Source organism: Bubalus bubalis, chromosome 21 (assembly GCF_019923935.1).
Source record: "Bubalus bubalis isolate 160015118507 breed Murrah chromosome 21, NDDB_SH_1, whole genome shotgun sequence".
Lineage (NCBI taxonomy): Eukaryota > Metazoa > Chordata > Mammalia > Artiodactyla > Bovidae > Bubalus > Bubalus bubalis.
Window position 1 is genome coordinate 37,169,343 of NC_059177.1, and position 25,203 is coordinate 37,194,545.

A 25,203-nucleotide genomic window follows, 5' to 3' on the forward strand; every position below is an offset into this window, starting at 1 on the left:
CTCCTCCAGGGCCTCATTGAGCCTGGAGAATAGTGGAAGAATGGGAGCACAGGCCTGGAGGAGTAGAATGATGAATTGGAACAGAACCAGATGCTGGTGAGGCTTTTTCTCAGCTCAGCATGTCAGGAAGACTTGGTTCTGCAACTCTAAGAAGGTAATTTTGCATAATACATCACACGAAAAATCTACCTTCCTAGCCACTCTCATTAAATGCACAGTTCACCTCAGTGTGATAGCTGGGCAGGTCTCCGATTTCTGTTTTACAGTTGATAATATTAGTACCTAACACTTACCGAGTGTTCCTGGTGTGTCTGAAGCAGTGCAGAATGCCTTGCAAAGATTGTTTGAACTCCTATAACAAGAAAAGAGATTACAATCAGTTCTCACCATTTATTCACATTTTTCCAAGAAGGCTTCTAAAGAACCGAGAGTTTAAGTAATTTCCCAGTGGCATATAGACCACAAGAGCCAGAGCCCAGAATCAAACACAGACTTCCTGATTCCATTTCCAGGACTAGTCCCATTATAGTAGGACTTTCTTTCAAACCAAGATAAATTAGATGCCCTTTATAGCGAGCTATTTATAGATGTTAAAGAATATTTAAGATGAAAAGGAGCAGGGGTGGAATCCAGCACAGAGGGTTGAGAGATATGCATGCCACATCTATACTTCTCAGCCTTTCGTCTCCATCAGTCATCTGCCTGACAACAGTCACAGGTGTGACAGTCTCCCAGGGCTGTGATCAGCTTCTGAGGAAACTGCAAAAAAAAAAAAAATGTTATATGGAAATATAAGACTGTGGTTATCCATAACTGTCACAACCATGAATGAATCATCAGCTGTGGCAATTTACAGTTGGCCATGGCATCGCTCAGTGGTAAAGAATCACCTGCCAATGCAGGAGATGCGGGTTTGACCCCTGGTTGGGGAAAATTCCCTGGAGGAGGACACGGCAATCCACTCCAGTGTTCTTACTTGGGAAATCCCATGCCATAGCGGCCTGGCAGGCTACAGCCCATGGGATTGCAAAGAGTTGGACATGGCTGAGTGACTGAACAACAACAGCTTGACATGCATAAGACAGGTCTCTGGTCATGGGCATTCCATTCATTCCACCTGTATTTACTGAAGGCCTACTATGTGCCAGGCACTGTTCCAGACTCTGATGTTAGGGCACTGAGCAAAAATGACAAAACTCTGTCTCCAGCCCGCACCTCCCCTCCCCGACCACCACCACTGCAGCGTGGAGCTTACATTCTAGGGCTTGGGAGGGAATCAGGCCATATAGCAACATACACAAGTAAAATGTGTAGTGATTTCAGAGTGTTAAGTGCTGGAAATTAACTTCAGAATGGCAGTGTGAGGAGTATGGCAGACCCTTTAAATTGATCAGAGAAATGGTTGTTTGACTGCTGTAAATTATTTGTTTTTAAAAAACACAGAAAAACAAGCATTTATGGTTTTGAAAAACTGTTCCAAGTGTATGCAGCAAATGGAGAAACAACTATTCAAGAAAATCTGCTAAATCTTGGGAAGAACAGAGAGTGTGTGACATGTGAGCCTTGACCCTTTCATCTTGCCTGTTGTCCCCCACACAGATCAGTGTGATGGAAACTCTGCTCTGAAAATAACGCAGCCAGGAAGGTGGGACTCCATCTCCCCTAGATTCCAGTGAGAGGGAAAACCTCAAAAACTGGCAGCACCGCGCTCCTGCACAGGAGCCCTGCTTTAGTCAGATCAGATTGTGGAGCAATTTATGCCTCAGGGTATTGCTGAAAACAGTAGAACAATCAGAGAGCAATTAGCGGAGGCTAATAGCTGGGTGTGATACCAATAAATACAGACCAGAGGCAGGTGCTCAGGGAGACTGTGCTCATGCCCTCTGAGGAGCAACATCAGAGGCTGCACACTGCAGGGAAACAGACTTCACTCAACTTGACTAGCCAGTCACTAGACAAATAAGCAAATAGCAACAAGGTCCTGGAAAAAGGGAGAGGGAGTCAGTGTTCAGAGTTGCTCCAGTGTATTATCTAAAATGTTCAGCTCTCAAAAACATATCATGAGTCATCCAAAGAAACATAAAGTGTGATCCATAGACAGGAGAAAAAGAAGGCAAAAGAAACTGTCTGTGAAGGGATATAAATGCCAGATTTACCAAAGACTTCAAAGCAGCTATTAAAATATGTTCAAAGAACTATAAGAAACTATATCTAAAGAATTAAAGGCAAGCATGGTTACAGTGTCTCATCAAATAGAGAATATCAGTAAAGAGTTTTAAAAGAATTATTTTAAAATGGAAATTTTAAAGCGTATAATAACAGAAATGAAAAATTCACCAGCAGATTTAATGTGGAGAGAGAATCTGCAAACTGGAAGATGAATCAGTAAAAAGATTATTCTGTCTGCAGAGTAGGGAGAAAAGAAGAAACGAATGAGGGGGGAAAAGCAGAATCTTTGAGAAATGTGACATACCTTTAAGTATACTGACATATGCATAATGGAACCAGTCAAGGAGGGAACCTTCCCAAATCTGATGCAAAAATATTAGTCCATACATCCAGGAAGCTAATGCACTCCAAGTAAATAAATCAAAAGACAGCCTCACTGATACCCATCTTAGTAAAAATATTGAAAAGTGAAAAGAAAATCTTGAAAGCAATAGGAGAAAAACAGCCAGTCACATTCAGGGGAACCCCAGTAGGATTAACAGCTTATTTTGCAATCTTGACAAAGACACTAGTAATAGGTCCTGAAAAGGTTAAACAGAATTACCTACCACATGACCCAGCAACTCTGTTCCTAAATACATACCCAAGAAAAATGAAAACATAATTGCAAAAACTTGGACACAAATGTTCATGATAGCATTATTGATACTCGTCAGAAAGTAGAAACATCCCAGTGTCCATCAGTTGATGAATGGATGAATAAAATGTATGTTCATACAATGGAATATTATTCATTCATAGAAAAGGAAGGAGGCTCTGGTCTAAGCTGCAACATGGATGAACCTTGAAAATATCACACTAAATGAAAGAAGCCAGTTACAAAAGGTCACATATTATATGATTCCATTTATATGAAATGTTCAGAATAGTTAAATTTCTAGAGACAGAAGGTAGATTAGTGTTTGCCTTGGCCTAGAACCGTGGGGGCGCATGGGGAGTGATACTACTTGCCAAGAGGTTTCTTTCATGGTAGGTGGAAAATCTAGAATTATATTCTGATAAGGGTTGCACAACTCTGTGAAGATACTAAAACTTATTGAACTGTGTACTTTAAATGAGTGAACTCTGGTTTATAAATTATCTCAATTAAAAAATTGCTTATAAGATTGCTAAGTGCTATGGAGAAACACAAAGCAAGGAAAAGGTTTGGTGGTAGTAGGAAGGTGGGAGGGGAGACAGTCACTGATAGAATAGGGAGCCCTCACTGAGGTGACATTTTTAAGACTTGAAAAGACAAGAGATGGGCCAGGCTACCATCTGCAAGAAGAATATTTCAGGCAGAGGGAAGAGCAAGTGCAAAGACCGCTAGGCAGGCATATGCCTGGTATGTTTGGGCACTGGTGTTTGAATGGCAGCAGGGCGGAGAGAAGCCAGAGGTGGTGTCAGAGAAATCATGGGGCAGAGATCTCAGGGGCCTCATTCTGAGAAGAGCAGCATTGATGGGTTTTGAGTGGAAGTGTAACATGCTTTCATGTTTGTTTTCAGAGAAACACTATGGTCACGGTTTTGTGCATAGACTGAAAGGGGCAAAAGTAGAGGGGAGAGTTGATGGTGGCTCGCATCTCCATCCAGGAGAAAGGTGGTAGTGGCTTGGGGCAGGGTGAGAAGAGTGGAAGTGGTGGAGTGATGTTACATTCTGCCTATGTTTTGAAGGTCGAGCCATCAGGACTAGTCAAAGGTTATAAAATATTGAGTTTCAGGGGTCAGATAGTAAATATGTCAGGCTTTGCTGGCCAGACACTCTCTGTTGCAACTACTCAGTTCTGTGGAAGCATGAATGTAGCTGTAGATGATAAATAAATGAATGGGTAACATTATGTTCCAATCGAATGCTGTTTGCAAAAACATGAAACATCCACTTGGCTAGTGGGATGTGGTTTGCCAACTCCTGGATGAGGTGTCAAGGGCAAGAGGAAGAACAGAGTGAAGGGTGACTTGAAGGTGTTTTCTTTTTAACCAGGAAAGATGCAGTTGCCATTCACTGAGATAGTGAATACTGCAGATGGGCAGATTTGCTGGTGGGGGAGGAGGGTGGTATTAAGAGCTGAGATCTGGACTTGTTAAACGTGAGAAGCCTTTTAGACATCCAAGTGTAGATGTGACCTTGGCAGGTGGATCCATAAGCCTTGTATTCGTGGAATAAGCATGGCCTGGAGTTGGCCTTGGAGGTGGTGTTTAAGATCCTGGAGCAGATGAAAGAAGTGAATGTAGATAGAAAAGAGAAGAGGTCTCAGGACTGAGCCCTGAGGTAATCCAGTGTTCAGCTGTCAGGGAGGTGAAGAAGAACAGCCAGAGGGTAGGAGTAAAACCGGGAGACTGTGACATCCTGGAAGCTAAACTAAGCAAGTCAGAGAGATTCACTCCATCTTTTCCTTTCCCACTCACAAAATCATGTTGGAATGCACATGAGCAGAGAGATGTTCTTACAGGAATAATCCGAAATCCCTCTAATTTCTAGAGGAGAAAAATCATTGTCAAACTTTATATTCATTCAGCAAATATTCATTAGCTATCAGGCCACTGGCCACTCTACTGGGTGCTCAGAATAAAATGGTGGGCCAGAAAAGGCAGGTCCCTGCTCTCAGCAATGTACAGTCTAGTTAGAGACACTAATGAAGTTATCATTAACATTGAACGTGGATGGACCAGAACTACATCCACAGTTGTAGAATCTATGTAACAGGACATGGGTTCTAATGGAAAGGACACACATCTAAGACAGCAGTACTGTGAGTTTTGTACAGAGGAATTCATCTAATCTGGATGACCAGGGAACTGTCTACATTTTTTGTCTGTTTTTAATAGTAAGTTAATCGCAACGTATTGCACCCTTATTGGGACACAGCTGCTTTTTGAAAGGTTGGCTGAGAACCTTTGAATTAGAGGAAGAAATACGAACTTGATCATCAGACCCAGGACCAAGTCTTAGTCGTGGGTCCTTGTGTCATCCTTTTATCCCTTTTGAACCTCAGTGTCCTCGTCTGTACAAGAGAGGATAATCAGAGCTCTGATCTGGGATCAAATGAGAGACTGTGCAAAACGCCTGAGTTATAAATCCTTCCCAGTGCTTGCAAAAATCAGTATGTCAGTTTACACATCTGTGACACTCTGTGTCCAGGATAATTTTCTCGACAGATCTCTGTTGCCAGGTTGGTATTTTATGAGGCAGAGTCATTTTTCAGTCTTTTCCAGGGCATCCTCCATTTTCCCAGCATTCTCTCCCAAAAGAAGGATACAGGAGCTTGAGTGCCTGCATTTAGAAAGTGCTGGAAAAGTGAAGCACCCTTGTATAATTCTTGGTTGTTCTCCCAGCCCTTTACATAGAGAAAATTCAATTTCTTATTCTGCTGTTAAGTGAAAATTAGTAGTTACAAAAAGCTGCTGTAATAAGTGCAGCTTTCTTTATCTAAAACAAAAGTAATGTTTGCTAGCACACACTGTCACTTTAACAGTATTTTCATGGAAATGTGTGATGGTAAGCATGTTTAAATCATTGACGCAGTTTTTAATCTTTTGGGGGAAGGGAGCAGTCTTTCATTTTGATTTGCCCACACTTGCTTGTCCATATTTCTCCTTTTAATTAATGTAATTAAAAGAGGATAAAAGGCTATGTTGAAATTTTGTGCATTAGATTATTGGGATCAAGAATAATTAAAATGTATGAAATGTGGCTGGTTCCTGTGTGGTGGAAAAAAAAAAAAGAAAAGGAAGACCTCTTTCTTTTTTGGATTTAAAGTGTGTCAGGTTATTTTTCACAAGATGCAGAATGTGTCTATGGTCTGCGATGCATTTATGATGATGGAACCTGGTATAAATGGGTGAGAAAAAAGGGGTGCTATCGAGGGGAGTAATTCTTACCTTTATCATGAACAGTTTTATCATTTACGGCTGCATTTCTTATTCTTGCTCCCTTCTGTGAAAACCCAGTGGGAAATAATAGTATATCCTGTTATATTGTTATATGTGAAGTGCTTTACAAAGCCCTTCAAAGTAGCTCATCTGTCTCCATTCTATAGATGGAGAAACTGAAACTTAGAAAAGGTGATTGGTTGTTAATTACCAAGGTCATGCAGCTAGGAGGTAATAGAGTTGGATTTAGATTCAGGTCTTTTTGTTGGGCTCTTTCAAGGACAATGCCTGCCGCCTGTTGGAGGAGGCAGCTTACTATAAGTCTGAATTGGAAAAGTCGTTAGAATCTCTTGAGGAGAATCTGTTTCAGGTATTTCTATTTTATGAAGGCAGTTCCACCTTTGGGTGCCTTGTTTGCGTTTACCTGCAGTAGAGAAACTCAAGTTGCTTTTTTATTTTCTGTATGCTTACATGGGTTATATGTTGTTGCTTGGAAGTTAATAAAAATCTAAAATATTTTGTTTTCTCCCTGTTGGGGCAAAACAGATGCAGTTTTGATCTCTAGTATTCATTTAGGACTATTAACAGTTCTTTGCTGTTAAACATACTTTTAATAAGACATCGTGGGTTTAGGAGATTGTGTTATGGTTTTTTAAATGAATTTACATGGCAAAAATTAAATTTGACAGCTGTGGTAGGCATTGGTAGGACTCCTCATAATCTGTTCTTTTCCTCTTTTTTCCGGGTATACAAGTCCCAGTCCCTTTGCAGTTCGATGAGGTCATGGAACTTGTTTGACCAATAGAACTGATGTAATTCACCTCCAAGCTGAGGCACCTAAAAGCATCTCCAATTGTCTCTTCTTCTTTTGCTGCAACCTAGAAATTATGTGTTGAGATGACAGATACACAGGAAAGAAGCAGACTGGATCCCCAAGTCGCTGCTTGGAATGGAGGTGCCTGGAGAGGCTCTGGGCCTCCAACCAACTTTGAGTGAAAAATCAGTTTTCTTTGTGTTAAATAACTGAGATCTATGATTGTTACTGCATAATAGCCTAGCCTATCCCAACTAATGTAACAATTTTTGGTCAACCTCCTCTTCTTCATTTTGAAAAATTTACTGGATTTTGAAATCTAAATGTCTAGAGAACCAATCTTGAGTAGATTATTTAAAGCTATGTAAAACAATCTCTCTCTCTTTATATATAGTGTATATATACACTATACACATACATACTATAAAGTTTTAAAAAAGTCTTTAAAAATATATAATAAAGTATGTATTATATACTTAAAATTTATAATATAAATAAGTTTTATATACAAAATTATATAACTTGTAAGTTTTAAAGAATAATAAAATATATATTATATACTTAAAGTTTATACTACAAATAAGCTTTATATATGAAGTTATATAAATTGCAAGTTATAGTAAGTTTTAAATAATATATTCTTTTAAAATATATAACATAATATATTTATGGTATGTGTATAGATATTAACTATGCATACATACCATTTTTAATAAAACTAAAATGAATTTAAGACCATTATTAGATAAGTGTTTTGAAACTTGGTCATATCCCTTAGAGTAGTTAAGATTTCACAATTTCACGGCCAGAGGTATAAGTGTAAACTAACCAGGTCCGGGGCTGTCTTGATCTCTGTAAAGTGCTCCTAAGAGCAAAAACATTGCCGTTGTCCTGAGTAACCCAGGCCAGTTCATATCATCTTCAGGTTCAAGCATCTTCCTTAGATCCAAGTGAAATCCCTCTTTAGTTCATTGAAAATCCATTCCTCCTTATTTTACATCTATGGGGATGGAGATAAAAAATTGTTCATTATGACTGTCCTCATTAAAGCCCTTCATCTCAGAGGCCACAGCCCTTGTCATCACTTACCCTTCTCTTCTGCGAGATAACCAGCCATGATTCGATTACCCTTTCCCCATAATCCTCTAACAAGATTTTGACTAATGCTGGTGGAATGGAAAGATGATTTGATTTTTCTCGCGTGTGTGAAGCGGTCTCTTTGTCATAACCTGCCAGTGTCCTCTTGGTGCTTCTGCAGGGGAGTTTTCTTCTGCTCTGTGCGAGCACTTTTCCCTTAGATCCGTACCCTTGCCCCATCTGCAACACCCTCTCTACCAGCTAAAATTTGACCATGACACTTTTAGCACTCTTTTCATTTAGGACTTCTGGATTTTGTGTCATGCTTATCAGTAAGACCTTTCCCCTATAACCTTGGTTTTTCACCCCCCCCCGCCCCCTCAATTTTTTTTTTTTTTACCTTCATGATTCAGATCACATTCTTCTTGATTCCTGATGACTTCAGCCTCAATCAACCTTGGCTTCTTTGTCTCTCTTCTTGTATACTATATGCAATTATGGTCATTTGTGTAAAAATAATACTGTGCTATCTCAGTAGAAGGTGCTGAAGGTCTCATATGTGTTGCCAGTTCTCCCCTCCCCCACCCCCAAGAAGTTCGCTGTCATGAACCTGCGGTTTCACTCTGTTGTGTCAAAACAGGATGAGCTTCATCCCTATTTACCAGGCCTCTAAATTTCCAAAATAGTTGTTGCCTCACCTTGTCCAATTCCTAATGGCATATTTTCCAAAAATCCGGAATAGAATAATATTGTCCAGGATGAAAATAATTGTCACAAGGAATTATCGATCCCTGTTTTGTGATTTCAGCCATCTTATGCAAGGGTAATGCACAGCCCTCCAGCTCCCCACCTCTGAGCTGCACTCACAGAGCACATCCTGTCAAAGGGACATTAGCCACGTAATTTTGCACCACCACCCTCTCCTGACTGCAATTAGGCCTTCAGGAACTCTGCAGTCGCCTATCATAACATGCATCACACTCTAATTGCTTGCTTAATTGTCTTCCCCTCTGACTTCTTGGCTTTTTAAAGGCAGAGCCCATGTCTTTCTTGGTCACCATGATGTCCCTAAGGCCTAGCACACGGACTGACAAACAGGAGCTCATTTAATAAGTGGATGGTTCCATGAATGAATGGATGAAGAACCCAATGCTTGCCAGAAACACAGTTGTCTCTCTCTGTTGTGTAGATTCAGAGGAAGGAGACCCCTGGGGCTTCTTGGTCATTTTCCCTGCTTTCTTCCCAGTTTCATAGCAATTGAAAAGTATCTGTGTTGCTTCATGGAGGAAGACTGTGTCAGCAGCTCACTTAGGTGAAACTTTTGAGTGGTGCCCTAGGAATGGGGAAGATTTGGCTGTTTTCTGTTTACCCACTTTCTCCTGCCTTTTGAAGTTTGGTCATTAACTAGTAGTGCCAAAATGAATAGTAACTGAAGGGTCATCACTTCCACGACCAACAGCTAACATTTATTGAATGTTTGCTGGGTGCTAGGTCCAGTGCTAAGGACTTCACACTGAGGATTATTTGCTCGTCAAAACAGTTCTGCAAGCATAAGCCCCTCTTGTTTTAGGTAAGAACATAAGGTCCCCAATCAGACAGCAAATGTTAGAGCCAAGGTCTGACCACAGGCACTCCATTCCAGACCCCTTGTCACACCCTCCCCTCTTATGAAATGGATGGTCACATGCCAGATTTATTCCAGGTGAAAATCAATCACTTCTCATGCTTTCTGCTCTGCATTCCTCTTCATTGCTTCCCTGTCCATCACTTGTGAATTGCTTCTCGTGATTCTCCTATGATCTTGACAATAATAAGTACATCAGAGAGGCTCATCTTCAGATGAAGAAACTGGGGCACAGAAAGCTGAAGCTACTTGCCCATGATCACACTGGAGTAGGGTGTCACTGCTTCCACTTGGCCATTGGTGGCCCCAAGCTGGTCTATTTGATCCTCTCAAAGGATATTGAGAAGCAAATGCTTCCCCACATCCTCTGAGTTCTGTGTGATGGAGACCTGAAGCAGAGTCTGACTCATTGGCTTGTATTCAGTTTCTATTAGTAAAAAGTTTTTCCAGGTCCCACAATTTTCACCATGAAAGGTCTTCTGTGAAGCAGAGAGAAGCAATTTGAAAGAAGTTATTAAGCATTATTAATACAATTATGTATAACAAAAGACGCAATTTAACTTCCTCATACCCGACAAAGAGATTCATTTGAAGCTTCAGGAACTCAGCTGGAAGGGCAGAGCTCATGGGGGTGGGTTCTCCAGGCAGGGGCCTGGAGAGTGTGGGCAAGGAGCTGTGTTGGCTGCTTTGTCCTTAGGGACGCTTCTGCATGATGGAATACACCTCTCTCCAGCCCCTCCCTCACCTCCACCTGAGGACCCCACAGTGCATCCCATTGCAGGTACAGAGTCCAGCATACTGCCTAGACAGCACTGAAAGAACAATTGATTTTAAACAATAAAAGAGGACTAGGGATACTCGGAGAAGAGATACAATGGCCAGCCCAGTGGAAGGAAAAGCTTAGTGCTTTTTTTTTTTTTTTAACTTTACCCAAAATATCAGAAATAACTGTTACTTACTGTTGTGCTTGGTCACTCAGTCATGTCCATCTCCTTGCAACCCCATGGACTAGAACCTGCCAGGCTTCTCTGTCCATGGGCTTTTTCAGGCAAGAATACTGAAGTGAGTTGCCATTTCCTTCTCCATATTTAGACTTCCCTGGTCACTCAGCTGGTAAAGAATCCACCTGCAATGCAGGAGACCCGGGTTAGATTCCTGGGTTGGGAAATCCCCTGGAGAAGGGAACAGCTACCCACTCATGTAGTCTTTTTTTTTTTAATTTTATTTTATTTTTAAACTTTACATAATTGTATTAGTTTTGCCAAATATCAAAATGAATCCACCACAGGTATACATGTGTTCCGCACCCTGAACCCTCCTCCCTCCTCCCTCCCCATACCATCCCTCTGGGTCGTCCCAGTGCACTAGCCCCAAGCATCCAGTATCGTGCATCGAACCTGGACTGGCAACTTGTTTCATACATGATATTTTACATGTTTCAATGCCATTCTCCCAAATCTTCCCACCCTCTCCCTCTCCCACAGAGTCCATAAGACTGTTCTATACATCAGTGTCTCTTTTGCTGTCTCGTACACAGGGTTATTGTTACCATCTTTCTAAATTCCATATATATGCGTTAGTATACTGTATTGGTGTTTTTCTTTCTGGCTCATGTAGTCTTCCCTGGAGAATTCCATGGACAAAGGAGCCTGGCAGGCTACAGTCCATGGGGTCACAAAGAGTCGGACACGACTGAGAGACTTTCACTTTACTTCTCCATATTTACCGTTGCTGGTAATGGTGTTAGTCCTCGCCACATTTCCACTCAGTATTTTTACTTTATTGAATTACAGCAAACATGTACCTATACCCATACATACACTATACACATACATACTATAAAGTTTTAAAAAACATATTCATGGCACAGAGTAGGTACTCAGAAAATATTTATTGAATAAAAGGATGGTACAGATGAAGAAACTGTAGACCCTAAGTGTGGAAGCAAAGTCTAGCAGGAAGCAAAGTCAGGATTTAAACCCAGGGCTATCCAATACTATAAAATTCTTTCTTCCTGACTGTTTGGATAGGCCTCTTTGTTGGTACAGAAAGATGGAGATTGAAGACCCAAAGGTCTTTAACAGAGCTGTAGACTGAAGTCCAGGAAATGTGTATTCTGGCCCATCCTTGCTGGAATCCCTCTGTGGCCCTGGAAAAGCTGCTTCTCCATCCAGAACCTCACTTTTCTAATGTGAAAAGTGGAGAGATGAAAGTTGTGCTTTCTAAGGTTCCAGCGGCCCTCAGAAGCGTCTGGGAAGCGTTCTGGTTTGTCATCTCTCACACTTACTTGGCACTGGGGTCAGGCTTGACGGAGTGGCCAGTCCAACAGCCACAGGCACTTGAGGAAAGCAATCATTTGTGTTTTATCTCAAGGTTCACAAACATTCAAGGATTACATAGCCCCAAGCCAGAAAATTCCCTGAAATGAAAGTTGGAGAGAGAAAAGAAAGAAAAAGAAAGTAGAGACAGTTGGGGTTGGGGGAGAGCTCTGATTGCACCCTGCGTTGATGCAGCACATAATCTGAAACAGGCGCTCAGATTCGTAACTGTGCCCAGATCTGATCCCTGGCACATAAGAGCACAGCCTTTAAAAAACAACAACAAAAAAAGGTGTGCATTTTTAAGCCTCTCTTCTCCTATGTGATATTTTTGTACCCCTTTGGAGGTTGTGTTGCTGGGGCGTTTGCATCCAGCAAAGGCTTTCTTCGTCCTTCCTAGCTTGGGGATTATTGATTTGGAAGGCGAGGCTAATTTACATGTAAATAAATCTCAGCGCTGGGCAGAGGGGACGGGACATCCAGATGCCGTGACTGACTTGCTGACGTCACGGCTTCATTAGCATGCGGAGGATGCGAGCACTGCAACAGCGACTTCGGCACCACCAGCAGCTCCGCCGACAGTTATTAGTATTTCTCGGCGGAGCTGCACAGTTCCTGGTTCTGTGTCTTGAGCTCCGCGACCAGCTGACCGGTTACCTCCAGGTCTGGCTCAGGATCAGCTGGTGACGCTGAAGCTGGGGTCTGTGACTTCCTGCAGATTGTCGTGAAGAAGGGGAGTTCATATGAACCTGGGGTTCTCGGGAAGGCGAACGGATCCGAAGGGAGAGAAGAAGTCACACTTTTTCCCCTGCCTGATGGATCCCAGGAGGGTCTGAACCCAGCAGTGCTGTTTCTGTGAGCGAAGGAAGAGCAGCGCGGGCTCCGCTCCTGCTCCTGCTGGCCTCAGGAAGGGTCCTGATTTGGAGGAGGGTTTCCAGAAAAAGATGCTTTGGCTGCCTGCCGTCCTGCTTGCCTTCTTAGGAGCCAGACCCAAGGGAAAAGTGAATTGGGGCAATTGACAAGCTCAGAGGGTCTGGCGGAAGCTTCTATCCAGACTGGGAATTTAACTCTCCCTTGAGGTAGGTAAGAAATTTGTTGGAATTCACGAATTGAACAACATTGTATTTTCTAGGAAGGATGACAAGGCTAGATCTAGAGGCTTTGCATGGGGGGTGGTCAGGACATCGGGACTCTGTTATCTTGGTGGCGAGGCTGTTTTCTGTGGTCCTCTGGCACCTCTGCCCTTATCATGCTTATTGGAAAACTCAATTGCACAGTGACATTTCACAGTTCTAGGGAGTCCTGAAGAATCACTTAAGTCTTAGTGCTTTAGAGGCAGCTTTTCTGTAAAAGAAGTGCAGCTGTCCTTAAAAAATAATAATAATACTAAAAGGGGAGAGGGTTTAAAAACCAAGCACACACCTGGCTGCGTGCTTGCGTTTTGGCTCAGGATGTCAGAAACCATTAGAGGCTCTGGGAAACGAAGACTTAAGTGAGACTTCCAGGCGAAGAAATGGCGCTGGAATTATTTAGGTTTAATTTTAGCTAGTGCTTTCAGATTAGAAATGGTGACAGAGCTCCAGAATATGACCGCACAGCCGGGCTGAAACACATGACTCAGTGTGTTCTCTACATTGGGTTTCAGAGTGGAGTGTTCACAGTGAGCTCTCCTCAGCTCTCGGTTTCCCCAAAGCCAATCACAGCATCCCTCATCTGCCATGAAGGTCTTGGTGATGAAAGGCAGATTTTTAATCCTATTTTTGTTGTTGTTGTTGTTATGTCGTCTTAGAATATGCTGAGGTCTGATGGGGCTTTTATGAGCCATAAATAATCAGGGCTGGGCCGGATCACAGGGGGATAAGTGGTCTGTACCAGCTGTGATGCCATCCGCTGGTCCAGGCGTGGCTCTTGTATAACTTCCCCATGTATGCGATTTCCCCGGAGAGTTCTGCTTCTAGTCAGCGCATCCATGGCCAGTCGGGGGAGGGCTCCAGTGTGCTGTGACTCTGTAGACAAGGCCTGTCTTGTACCAGAGCTGCAGCTTGCAAGGCTGCAATTTGCTTTGCTTGAATATCTCTTCCCAGAGAGTGTTTTAAACCGTCTCAGGGAGACTTAAACTAAATGAAGCAGCCTGGCCTCCTTGCTGGAGGCTGAATTGGCTACTCTAATCCCGTTTTCCAGAAGGCTTCCTGGCTGCTGATGGCTTTCACAGATGGGTCAGGATGAGTGTCCCTTTGGGCCCCAGAGCAAGTCACAACTTTTAACAGAATTACTGTATTTTGGAAATTTGAATTTTAATGCCTCCTTGAGTGCTTGTAAAGGTTTTGACTTTCTGTCAAACGTTCTTTCCCCTTGGAAATTCTTTCTCTCTTTTTTTTTAATGTGAAAATTAAAACATGTTGGCTCCATCAGACATTACAGCCTGTAAACAATCGTGGGGCCGCCAGAAATGGTAAAATAGCATTGTTTGAAATGGCAGGTTTGTAAAGGTTCACCATGCAATGTGGGGGGGTGGGCAGAGAAATATTGGAAGGAAGGTGCATTCATGGAAGCTTGAGGAATGAACAGGGAATTTCACAGTTAGGCAGTAGGGTATGATATTTATCATCAAGGACTCAGACTCTGGATTCAGAAAGAGGTGAAAATACTTGAGCTACCTTTCTGAATATTGTTTCCTGCTCGTGTAATGAGAAGAGCAATAGAACCAACAGGCAGGTGTAAGGATGAGGTGACATAGGAAAGCACCTAGCACAGTGCTAGCTACATAGTAAATGTCCAGTGAAAGTTAGCTATTCCTGTTGTTACTGTTGTCATCGTTAGCTTTTTATCATCATTTTAATAAGTGTAGTTGCTAAAAAAAAAAAAAAGACAACCCATTGAAAAGACAGTATGCTCACATCCATTTGCATGCAGAGAGGTTCAGCCAGCAGCAAAGGTGCGGTCTTCAATCACTGTAATGTCCCAAACCATTCCCACTCAAAGCCACTTCCCACCCTACTGACTGAGTTGACATAATAAAGTGTATTGTCTGTCTGCTGTATTTTGCAGAGCTAGAAGTGACCTGATGCTATGATGAAAATCATCTCATCTCCTGGGGCTCAGGCACCTTTAAAGAAGTTCTCTTGTTTGACTGCCGACATGTCTCATGTAGACCATTACAGTATCCAAATTAGAATCTATGCACTTCTGGATTTCTGTGCATATTTGTCTTCTGATCCAACATTGCATGTGTAGGAGGCCTGCCTTTTCTTTCTTCTTTCTGTGCAATGCAGAAACGAAGCATCAAAGCGAGGCCTTTGAATACATTCTTCACCTGATCAATGGCTCCTTGGAAGTTCCATGGCTTCATTTATGCCATCATATTGGTGACGTTAGCTTATGCGTCAGCTGTTAAGGGAAAAAAATGGTACTCCCTACCCTACCTTCCTGTGACCCAGGCATCTGCCCTTGACTTGTGTCGATATACACCATCCATCTTTCCTAGATTTTTGCCCTTCCTCTGTCCTGCTGGTGAGCATACTTCAGTCATGCAGCTTGATAACTGTTTCTCCCTATTCTTTCAGCATCTTTCTTTTAAACGTCGATGAACTGGAACTCCAACGCAGAGGTCTGAAGGACAACTTACAAGTGACTCCTTTACAGTCAGAGAAGTCTGGCTTGAAGTTCTTTCTGCAGAAACTCAGACTGGGGTTAGTCACTCCAGGCTGTAATAAAGTTGTGTCTTGCATAGAAAATCATAGTTCTCCCTTAATGATGGCCTCCCTCCATTGCCTCCTGATTGTATGTGTGATCTTAGGAGAGTAGCTTGAGCTTTCTGAACTTTGATTTCCTCATATAAAACTTAGGCATAAATTTCCCTGACTCAGTGGGACTCATGGGCTTGCTGGGGAATGGGGGCAGCACTGCCTTGGCCCAGTTCCTGGCTCCTATGAGGTACTCAGCTTGCTTTCCTTCTGGGGCTGATGACTTTGACATTTCCCATTGAATCCGAACCTGTGAACCCCAGGGAGCAGTAGTTTTCGTACTCATTTGACAGAGGAGATGGAAGGCCAGAGAGGGAACATCGCTTACCCTCAGTGACACAGCTGGTGGCAAGCCCTGGTACCCAGTCTAGTGTTGCTTCTGCTACACGTGGGTTGCAAAGGCGCTGAGTCTGAGCAGGGCTTTTTTCCTCCCTTACGTACTGCTGGTCTTGAATTAGCAGGAACCTCTCTCTTTAGAAGCCGGAAACATGATCTTCTCTCTTCTCTGTTGTTTTCCAACACCCAAGAGTGAAAATGCTCTGTCCATCAGACAGTAATGCTAGGTGACATTTGGGTAAGGGCTTTTCTTTTGTGCTTGAAGACCTACTAAAACCTTTCTCTATTCATACCCTCCTTGATTGTCATGCTTATAATGGGTCATTGCTGGTGACCATGAACTATTGCCAGTTAAGAAGCTGGAGGTCTAGGCATTGGCAAAATCTGTTTCCCTCATTTATGCTCTTGGCTGACATTTGCCACTTTGCTCTTTTCCCCATCTGAAAAGATTGTTCATGAAATGTTCTCATTCTTATACATTGTCCATGTGTTTGTGTAGGATGTGTGTGGGGGTCGTGGTGGTGGGGGTGGGGGTGGTTTGGGTGTATTTGAATGAAGCAGGGGAGAAAATGCTGGATAAGATGACATTGAGATTCCAGCATCATGAGTCTCCAAGCGTCTCCACTGGGGACCTGGCTAGTTGATTTTGGAGACTTGGCTTGCTTGTTTCTTTGGCACGCTGTTTGAGCAGTTCTTTGTTCAGAGTCTGAAATCCAGAAGCAGTCTTCTTCCATTATTTCCCTGGGGACAAGGCAGAGGGAGAAAGAAGGTGGAAGGAAAGAAAAAAGGCAGGTTGTGGGGGTAGGGGGGTGCTGCTGTTTGTGAAGACAGAGATTAGAGAGATTGGATGGAGTCAGGAGGAAGGGAGAGCAGGAAGCAGCTGGGAGAATATCAGAGCAGTCTCCAAACCACCATGAACGTGCTAAGCCGAAGTTCCCTTTGGGTGACGTCACAGCCCAGAAGACAAGCACCTGTGTTCCACTTCAGCTAGAAATGCCTGTCCCCATCTGTCCTACAGGATCCATGCTCAGTCTCTCTGTCGTGTCCGACACTTTGGACTGTACTTCATCAGGCTCCTCTGTCCATGGGATTTTTTAGGCAAGAAAACTGGAGTGGGTTGCCATTTCCTCCTCCAGGGGATCTTCCCCACCCAGGGCTTGAAGCCGAATCTGCTGCATTTCCTGCCTTGCAGCTGGATTCTTTCCCACTGAGCCATGGGGGAAGCCCACAGAATCCGTAATGCAACCATTTGCCATGTTAGATTCTAAAATCCTATATGGGGCTCAGCACAGCAAGTGTTTTCCACCAGAGCACCATGGCCTATTTTTAAAAGTGCATTTATTCAAGAGAGCACATTTTTTAGTACAGTACGAGCCAGCCAGCCTCCTTGGTGGGTGTGTAGCCTGTACTTCAGCACATATTTGGTTGTAAAGTCCATCAGGATCAAGTCAGTTGAACTGAAGACTCAAGTTTCATGAGAGCTGACATGGAAGAGAATACAAAACACTGCCCGGAGCACAGAATCCAGAAGCATCACTGGTTGGAAGTGGAGACCTCAGGGGAGTCAGGACTGTTGGCCTTGTTGGAGAAAGCGTAACCAGAGTCTTGGTCACTCAGGACAGTGGGATGACCTCGAGGAAGAATGGATAGTGGTGATTTCTGAGAACCCCTGTTCTTCCTGGTTCTGGCATTCGTGTATAAACCATCTTGGGGCACTGGAGGGAACCTGGGATGGGAGGCAGAGATGGAACCAAGGTGGGGCACCTTTTACAGTCAGCTCTGTGCCTGTCTCACAGTAGATGGGGACTTGAGTTGTCTCCATTTGTCTTGCACTGGGAGCACCATTGACTTCAGCTCCCCCACCCCTTCTTGGTTTTTAAATATCAAACCTTACAAATAGGATCCAGCCCCATCCAGGGTTAAAATTAACTGGGACAAGAATTCTTAGCATTTCATTTCAACTGGGCAGGATGCCATTTTTCCAGCTCTTTTCTTGGCATCCATTCATCAGTTTTGAGTCCTCAGAGATTCTTGTTCATGTAAGTTCCAGGACTCAACTGAGAAACAGCTGTATTTTCTGTGGTCACCGGGTCAGATATTTTTCAGGGTAGCTGTTAGTATATATGTCAATGTATGTTATGGGTGTCTACGTGTCTGAAATAGTTTTGTGCTTGTGTGAATGTATGGCAAAGGTAGTAGGTATCATAGGTTGAACACTTACAATATTCTAGTTGATGTGAAGGATGGTTTCCATACCTTGTTAATCCTTGCAGCAGTTACACAGCTAGATATTATTAGCTCCATTTAGTACGAGAGAAACCAAGGCTCCAAAAAGTTAAATAACTTGCCCTACTTTATGCAGAGAAGAAAGAATAAAGCTGGAATTCAAACCCAGGATGGTCATCGTCCAAAGCCTGAATGAGGCCCACCATTCTGGGTCTCCTTACACTTTTTACTATAAAGTATTATGGATGTTTTTACTTTGCCTTTTAAATCTTGTATCTGTGGAACCCTAACGTGAGAAATACCTCATTATGTAGCCATTGATTGATTTTTTTTAAATTGGAATATCATTGTTTTCCAACATTGTATTATTTTCTGCTGTACAGTGAAGTGACTCAGCTAAATGTACACACGCGTCCCCTCCCTCCTGGACCTTTCTCCCATCCCACCCCTCTCCGTCATCACGGAGCACAAAGCTGAGCTTCCTGTGCTGTGCGGCAGCTTCCAGTGGCTAGCTATTTGACGCATGTGGTGGATATATGTCAGTCTACTCTATCAGTGTATCCCCCTCTCCCCTTCCCCACTGTGTCCACGTCCATGCTCTATGCCTGCATCTGTTTCCAGGGTGGGAATAGAGACGCTATGTCTGCGTCTACCCTGGAAATAGATCCATCTGTACCATTTTTCTAGATTTCAGGAATCCTTTTGCTTGATCTTTTGATAAAATCTGCAATATCCAAGAGACCGTGTCAGGCACAAGACAGAATAGAGAGGCTTCTTCATCGCCAGCTCTGAATGTGGCTTTTAGAATGGAAGTGTGAGGTTCGTTGGGAAGTTGGTAAGACACACTCTGATGAGGAGTAAAAGCTCTGGGCAAATGGAAGCAGCCCTTTTGTTGGACTAAACGGAGTGTGGGCAGATCTGCTGCAAGCCTAGTTGAGTCCAAAGAGAGAGGCCAGGCTTGTGGGCTTTGGATCCCCCCATTGTGAGCACTTCAGGTCCTAACTAGAATGTGTGTGTCCCCTTTCTGAGCCTCAGTTCTTCCCTCCCTAAAATAAAGGCCCTGGATTAGGTGATCTGTAAATTGTCTTCTGGCACTGACCTTGATGAGTGTGAACTTTCAGAGGGAATTCAGCCTTGTCGGTGGAGGTGTGCGATTTGCTCCAGTGGCTGCTCTTGGGCGGAGAACTAAAAGGTCAGGTTTTATATCTGGCCCTGACCTCTGTGTGTTGTGGATATGTGCTGGAATATGAGAAGCAGTAGCCCTCCAGAGAGCCACTTGGAGCTTCCTGCAAAAGCCTCTGACCTTTGGATGTTTCAGATGTTTAGTTCGGTGGGGAGCGGGTGGGGGGGGTGTCTGCATCCCTCAGTGCCGCTCGGTCACTCTCGGAAGCCCTTCGGGCTGTGTTCTGTACACGCATCCTCCTCAGTGCCTGAGCCCAGGACTCTCCAGCGCATCGTACATGCACCTGGGGGTGTTGCTGACTCTGCACTTGTAGCCAGCTCTCTGGAGATGCCGGTGCTGCTGCTTCTCGCCACCTGTGTCGCAAGCACAGAGGACTCCACAGGAGAGGAGATTTGACTGCGTTCAGAAGGCCCAGGTTCGAGTCCCAGTTGTGTCATTGCTTATTGGATTGAGCCTGAAAGAGATCACTTAGCTGCTCTGTGACTCAGTTTCTCCTTCTGTGGAGTAATAAATAATTAATAACTAACAGTTAATTGCTTACTATGTGCCCAGCACCATGCTCACTATTTTTTAAGTCTTTAAAAAAAAATTTTTTTTTTATTAAAGTATGGGTTGCTCTGCAATGTTGTGTTTCTGCTGAACAGCAAAGTAAATCAGCTTTACATAAATCAGATACACACACATCCCCTGTTTGGGGGATTTTCTTTCCATTTAGGTCACCGCAGAGCACTGAGTAGAGTTAACAGTGCTATACACTACGGTATAGTTATCTATTTTACACAGTAGTGTATTTATGTCAATCCCACTTTCCCAGTCCATCCCACCTCCCCTCTTCCCTCCTTGGTATCCATACATTAGTTCTCTATATCTGTGTCTCTATTTCTGCTTTGCAGATAAGTACATCTCTACCATTTTTCTAGATTCCACATATATGCGTTAATATATGGTATTTGTTTTTCTCTTTCTGACTTCATTCTGTGTGACAGTCTCTAAGTCCATCCGCATCTCTGCAGAGGCACAATTTTGTTCCTTTTTATGGCTCATGTTCACAATTTTATGTGTTATATCTTATGATAACCTTGTGAGATGGGGTCTGTTATGCATTCTATAGATGCTAAGCACAGAGATGTTAAGTAACTTGCCTAATGTCACACAGCTAGTAAATGGCCAAGCTGAAATTTGAATTAAATCACTTGATTCTGAAGCTTCCACAACTTGTAGAAATGATAGGTGTGAACCATCTTGGAACTCATGTGTGTTTTACAAACATACCATATGAATAAATACATTTATTTCTATGATCTGTATGTTTATAAACATTTAGGACACTTTGGTGATCTCTATATTTATAAGTGTTTAGGACACCTGAAATGGTAAGAAGTTGGTGGTTCCCAATTGAGACGGTATTGTTTTTAAGGGAAAAAAAGTACTGTTTCATTTTATATTACTTCAAATCAAATGATTTGTGAAATTTTGAAAAGCACAGGTATTTATGCTGTTGTCTTGGGTTGTTCAACTAGGAAATAAAAGTGTCAGCTAAGAGGAGTGGGAGGTTCTGGTTAGCTGAATTTCTGGCTGTTTAGAATTAGATCCCAGTTCATTTTCAATCTTGTTTTTGCAAATTTGGACAATATATCCAATTACTTTTCTGCCTTAATAGGAAGAGCACAGTTACCCAACTGTGTCTTGTGATTGAGGATATGGCAGCCATATAAGTTATTATCCTGAACACGAATTTCCTGCAAGTAGATTGATTGTGGGTTGATTGTGAACATCATCTGAGTTTGCTATCTCCCCCCTTGCTGGACCCCAGGCTGTGATCTGGCAGGATAAACAGATGTCTGCTTTCTTCCTTTAAGGGGTGCCTCCTGATTATTCTTCTAGAAGCTTCTGTTTGAATGACAGAGGAAATCCTCAGTGGGGAAATGTATTCTTATTTGAACATGTACCCATGTTTGAGCTCCATTCTTAATGTCCCAGCACACTAGGAGTATGCCACATACCTGACACCTGCATCACCTTTGTCCATTGTGGCCCTCCCTGATGACACTCCACACTCTCTGTCAAGCTCCAGCACAGCCTCAGACTACTCCTCAACCCAGGACTCAGGTAGCCTGTATTGATCAGTTGTAGTTGCCCCTGAGAGATTGAACGTACATGCCATGTCTCGACTTGGACACTGCCTGGAAGTTGATTCTTTCAGTTTGGTGAATAAATACCAACCACCTATTAATAAAGCGTCTGCCTGCAATGCAGGAGACCCAGGTTCGATCCCTGGGTCAGGAAGATCCCCTGGAGAAGGAAATGGCAACCCACTCCAGTACTCTTGCCTGGAAAATCCCATGGATGGAGGAGCCTGGTAGGCTACAGTCCATGATGTAGCAAAGAGTGGGACATTACTGAGTGACTTCACTTTCACTTTCTTTCACCTATTAATTCTTAGGCATGCTAAAAAGACATTTTATTTTCTACTTTGTGTTGTTTTATTTTTCCTCCGCTAAAGTGGATGGACCTACAAGCTTATTGAAAGTTTCAGTTAGTTGAATTTTTAAAGTTTTAATAGAGTGTTTTTATTTCTCTGCAACTTATATCCTGTTGTTCTGATTAACATGGTGGCCATTCTTAAGGCTTCTGTCACTTTTCATTACAAGGATGTATGCTCTTTATCCAGCTTTCCTGCTCTGATGCTCCCAGAAGAGTACCTGCTATCCAAGGGACTGTTTCCTGTAGGCAACCTCTTGGCAGCTCAGCCAGGGGCCAGGTGGCCGGAGCACATGCAGTGCCTGCTGTTGGCTCACTGTGCTGCTGCCAGCTGATGTCCTCTCCCGACAGCTTAGCTCTCAGGATTCAGGAGTTCATGTAAATTACTGCCCAAGTCTCCTACTTGCATTTGAGGTCACATCGCAGAAGTCAGCTGGAGAGCCTGTCAGGACTAGAAGCTTGCCACCAATTGTGACAGTGGATCCTCCCCCCTAGCCTAAGCCCCTCCCCCTGCTTCCTGTGCAGGTTGGGCCACCACACTGAAACACCTGGCTCATTAGGAAGCAGGGTGAAAACGGAGAGCAGAGAATTCCCTTGTTCCTGTCTCAGCAGCAGGAGCTTGAGTTCGTGCTTGAATGGCTTCTGAAAGGTTGAAAAGCAGCCCTAATCACCAGGCTAGGTTTTGATCAGACTAGCTTGAACCTGCCTTCTGCTCATTTTGGCAGTTGGACTGCTTAAACACCAGTGTGGTTTGCCCTTGCCATCCTTAAAAATTGCCTTCCATCCTGTATCATTGAATGCCTGAGATTCAGCATCCTACGTGGTCAGGATGATATCATGTGCTATTTTGAATTTTTAAAAGCAAACGTCGCAGAGAGTAAGAAATAGAACATCTGCAAAACATAAGGCAGTGTCTGTGGGCCTGCAGGGAATAGCAGAGAAGACCTTTTACACTTAGCCAGTGCTCTAAACCAGGTGTTTTTAACTTGAAATCCATGAGCACCAAAGGAACAGTAAAGACTGACAAACTTTATGAAATTAAATGCAGCATTTACTATGAATGTATGTATGTCCACCGTTTTAAGGAAGAGGATCCCAGCTTTCATCAGACTCTTAAAGATGTTAAGTCACTTGAAAGTTAATAAGAAGTGCTGGATTGGATGGTAGATGGTTGTAAACTCACCCAGGAAACTCTCCTGAGGTTAACTGGGGACTGGAAAAAATCCCTCTGCCCTATACAAATACATCACAGTTCTGCAAAGCTCTCTGGAACTGGAAGGAGTGGATTACCTGGTTCTCTCCCATTTTATAGATGGGTAAATTGAGGTCTGGAATCTCAGCGGCCAGAGCCACAGGAGTACTTCTTTCTTCTGTGTTTCAGATACTTTTTATTATTAACGGAACAATTCCAGCAAGTTTTTGAAACATTTACTTTAGGTTAAACTACAGCTTTTCAGTCTTTCTGTATTCAAGGCATTCTTTCCGATTTTGGACATATTGCAGTACACTTAGCAGAATTACATTACGTGGCAGTTACGGTATGATTCTCGGTCATTCTCAGGATATATTCTTCTCTGCCCTAGCTTTCCTGTGTCTTCTTTAATCCCAGAAGAAGACAGTCTTTCTCTGATGTGGTTTTGATGATATACTACTGATCTTATAGTTGACTCACACTTTCCATTTTTGGCATCATTGTAACAATGTAGATTTTCAGTAATCCCAAAAAATGAAGATAAAAAATTTTTTTCACACTGATTCTGTCTTTTTTGTGTGCCCATAAAGTGTTCAGCCTCTAGTTGAGAACTACCAAGCTAGATTCCAGGCTGGATTGAATACTTACTCTTTTAGATTAGAGTTACGGTTACAAGATAAGCTCCTTGATCTTATGGAGGTTATAGTAGGAGAAACATTTGATGGATCCACCAACAGGTAAAGCAGTTTCTGATAGTGACAAATGTTAAGAAAAAAATTAAAGGATAATAGAATGAAGAGTGAATGAGAAGGGAAAGTGGGCTATTTTTCATAGGGTTCTTGGTGGAGGTGCCTTTGAGTAATTACATGGATAATGAAAAATAGGTCAGCTCAGAAAGAGCTCAGGGAGGGATGCTCCAGGCAGTAAAACAGCCACTGCAGAGGTCCTAAGAGAGGGATGGCCTTGGCACACTTGCAGGCACAGAGGACAATTAAAAGGTCATTGTGGCTGAAACATAGTAGAGAAGATGGGGGGCAGTGGGACAAAATGAAGTTGGAGAGATGGGAAGGGGCCAGATTATATTGGATCTCATAGGCCAACGTTAGGGAGTATGTGCTTTAATTGTAAGGGGAAGCCAGTGGAGCTTTTTAAGCAGGGCAGTTGAGTGATACCGCCATTGTTTTTAAAAACAAAACAGAAAATAGATTCTAGAGAGGCAAGAGTGGATACAGGGAAGAATAAGTAGGCTGTTGTACCCCAGGCAGGAGGTGATGCTGACCAGATGGGGAAAGCTGGAAATAGTGAGTAGAGCTCATGGATAAGTGACCAAGCCTCATCCCGTGCACCAAGAAAGCCCACAGTCTGAGCTGCTGTTCATTGTATCAACTCAGCCAGAAGCACGTGGGCGTTGCTGCACCCCCTGGGTTTGGGGGTGGGAGGCGCGTCTAGGAGACATACATCCTTCCACCATCACCTTGTCAAATCTGAATATAACAGATTCTTAAATATTTTCAGTGTCTCACTCTTGTAGACCATGTGAATTCAATTCATCCAGGGCTTCTCTCCAGTAAAACACGAAACCAGAAAGTGTTATTTTCTTTCTGTGTACTTCCCTCCATCCCCTTGCTGCTGCAGAATGAGGGGACTGGTCGTAGCTCAGAACAAAACCACATAAACCTTTCCACAGATTGGGTTTGAAGAAGGGAAATCAGCATCTTGCCTTTTTTTCTTTTTTTTCCTATTTTTTGTCTGTCCCCCTTGTGGGAAACCCTGAGAAATGTGTTTTTTTTTTAACCCTGGACTTGACTGAAGCCAGGTCTCTCCTGAAAATAACGTCTTTCCCTGTTGTGTCTAACTCAATCTCAATGGCAGGGCTTCACTTCCAGCCTCAGTACTTGGTAAACACCCAATTTCTTGACACTCTTGTTTCCCAAGTCCACTGGGGTCATCTCGAGCTGTTGGCCTCATTCACGGAGGAACGTGGATTTCTGGGAAGTCCCTGCCTCCAGCCCTTCAGCACGGATATTAAAGGGCCCCTGTCAGGTTTTGAGGGGTGTGACCATTGCCAGAATCCCCACAAGCCAGGCCCCTGAGGGGTGCTCTCGCCAGCTGGCCCCCGTCCACACCAGAA

At 43.2% G+C, this 25,203-nt stretch overlaps 1 protein-coding gene across 9 annotated transcripts in view; it reads left to right on the plus strand.

Moving 5' to 3' along the window:
* PRICKLE2 (prickle planar cell polarity protein 2) overlaps positions 1-25,203 on the plus strand; it is a 388,704-nt gene that overhangs the window by 255,645 nt on the left and 107,856 nt on the right. Inside the window, exon 1 of one of the 9 annotated variants that reach the window (XM_006069735.4) lies at positions 11,228-12,990. The exons of the other annotated variants lie outside the window; for them this stretch is intronic. The gene's annotated coding sequence lies outside the window, so the exon portion shown is untranslated. Of the gene's footprint in view, positions 1-11,227; positions 12,991-25,203 lie in introns of those variants that run through there. 9 annotated transcript variants of the gene reach the window in all.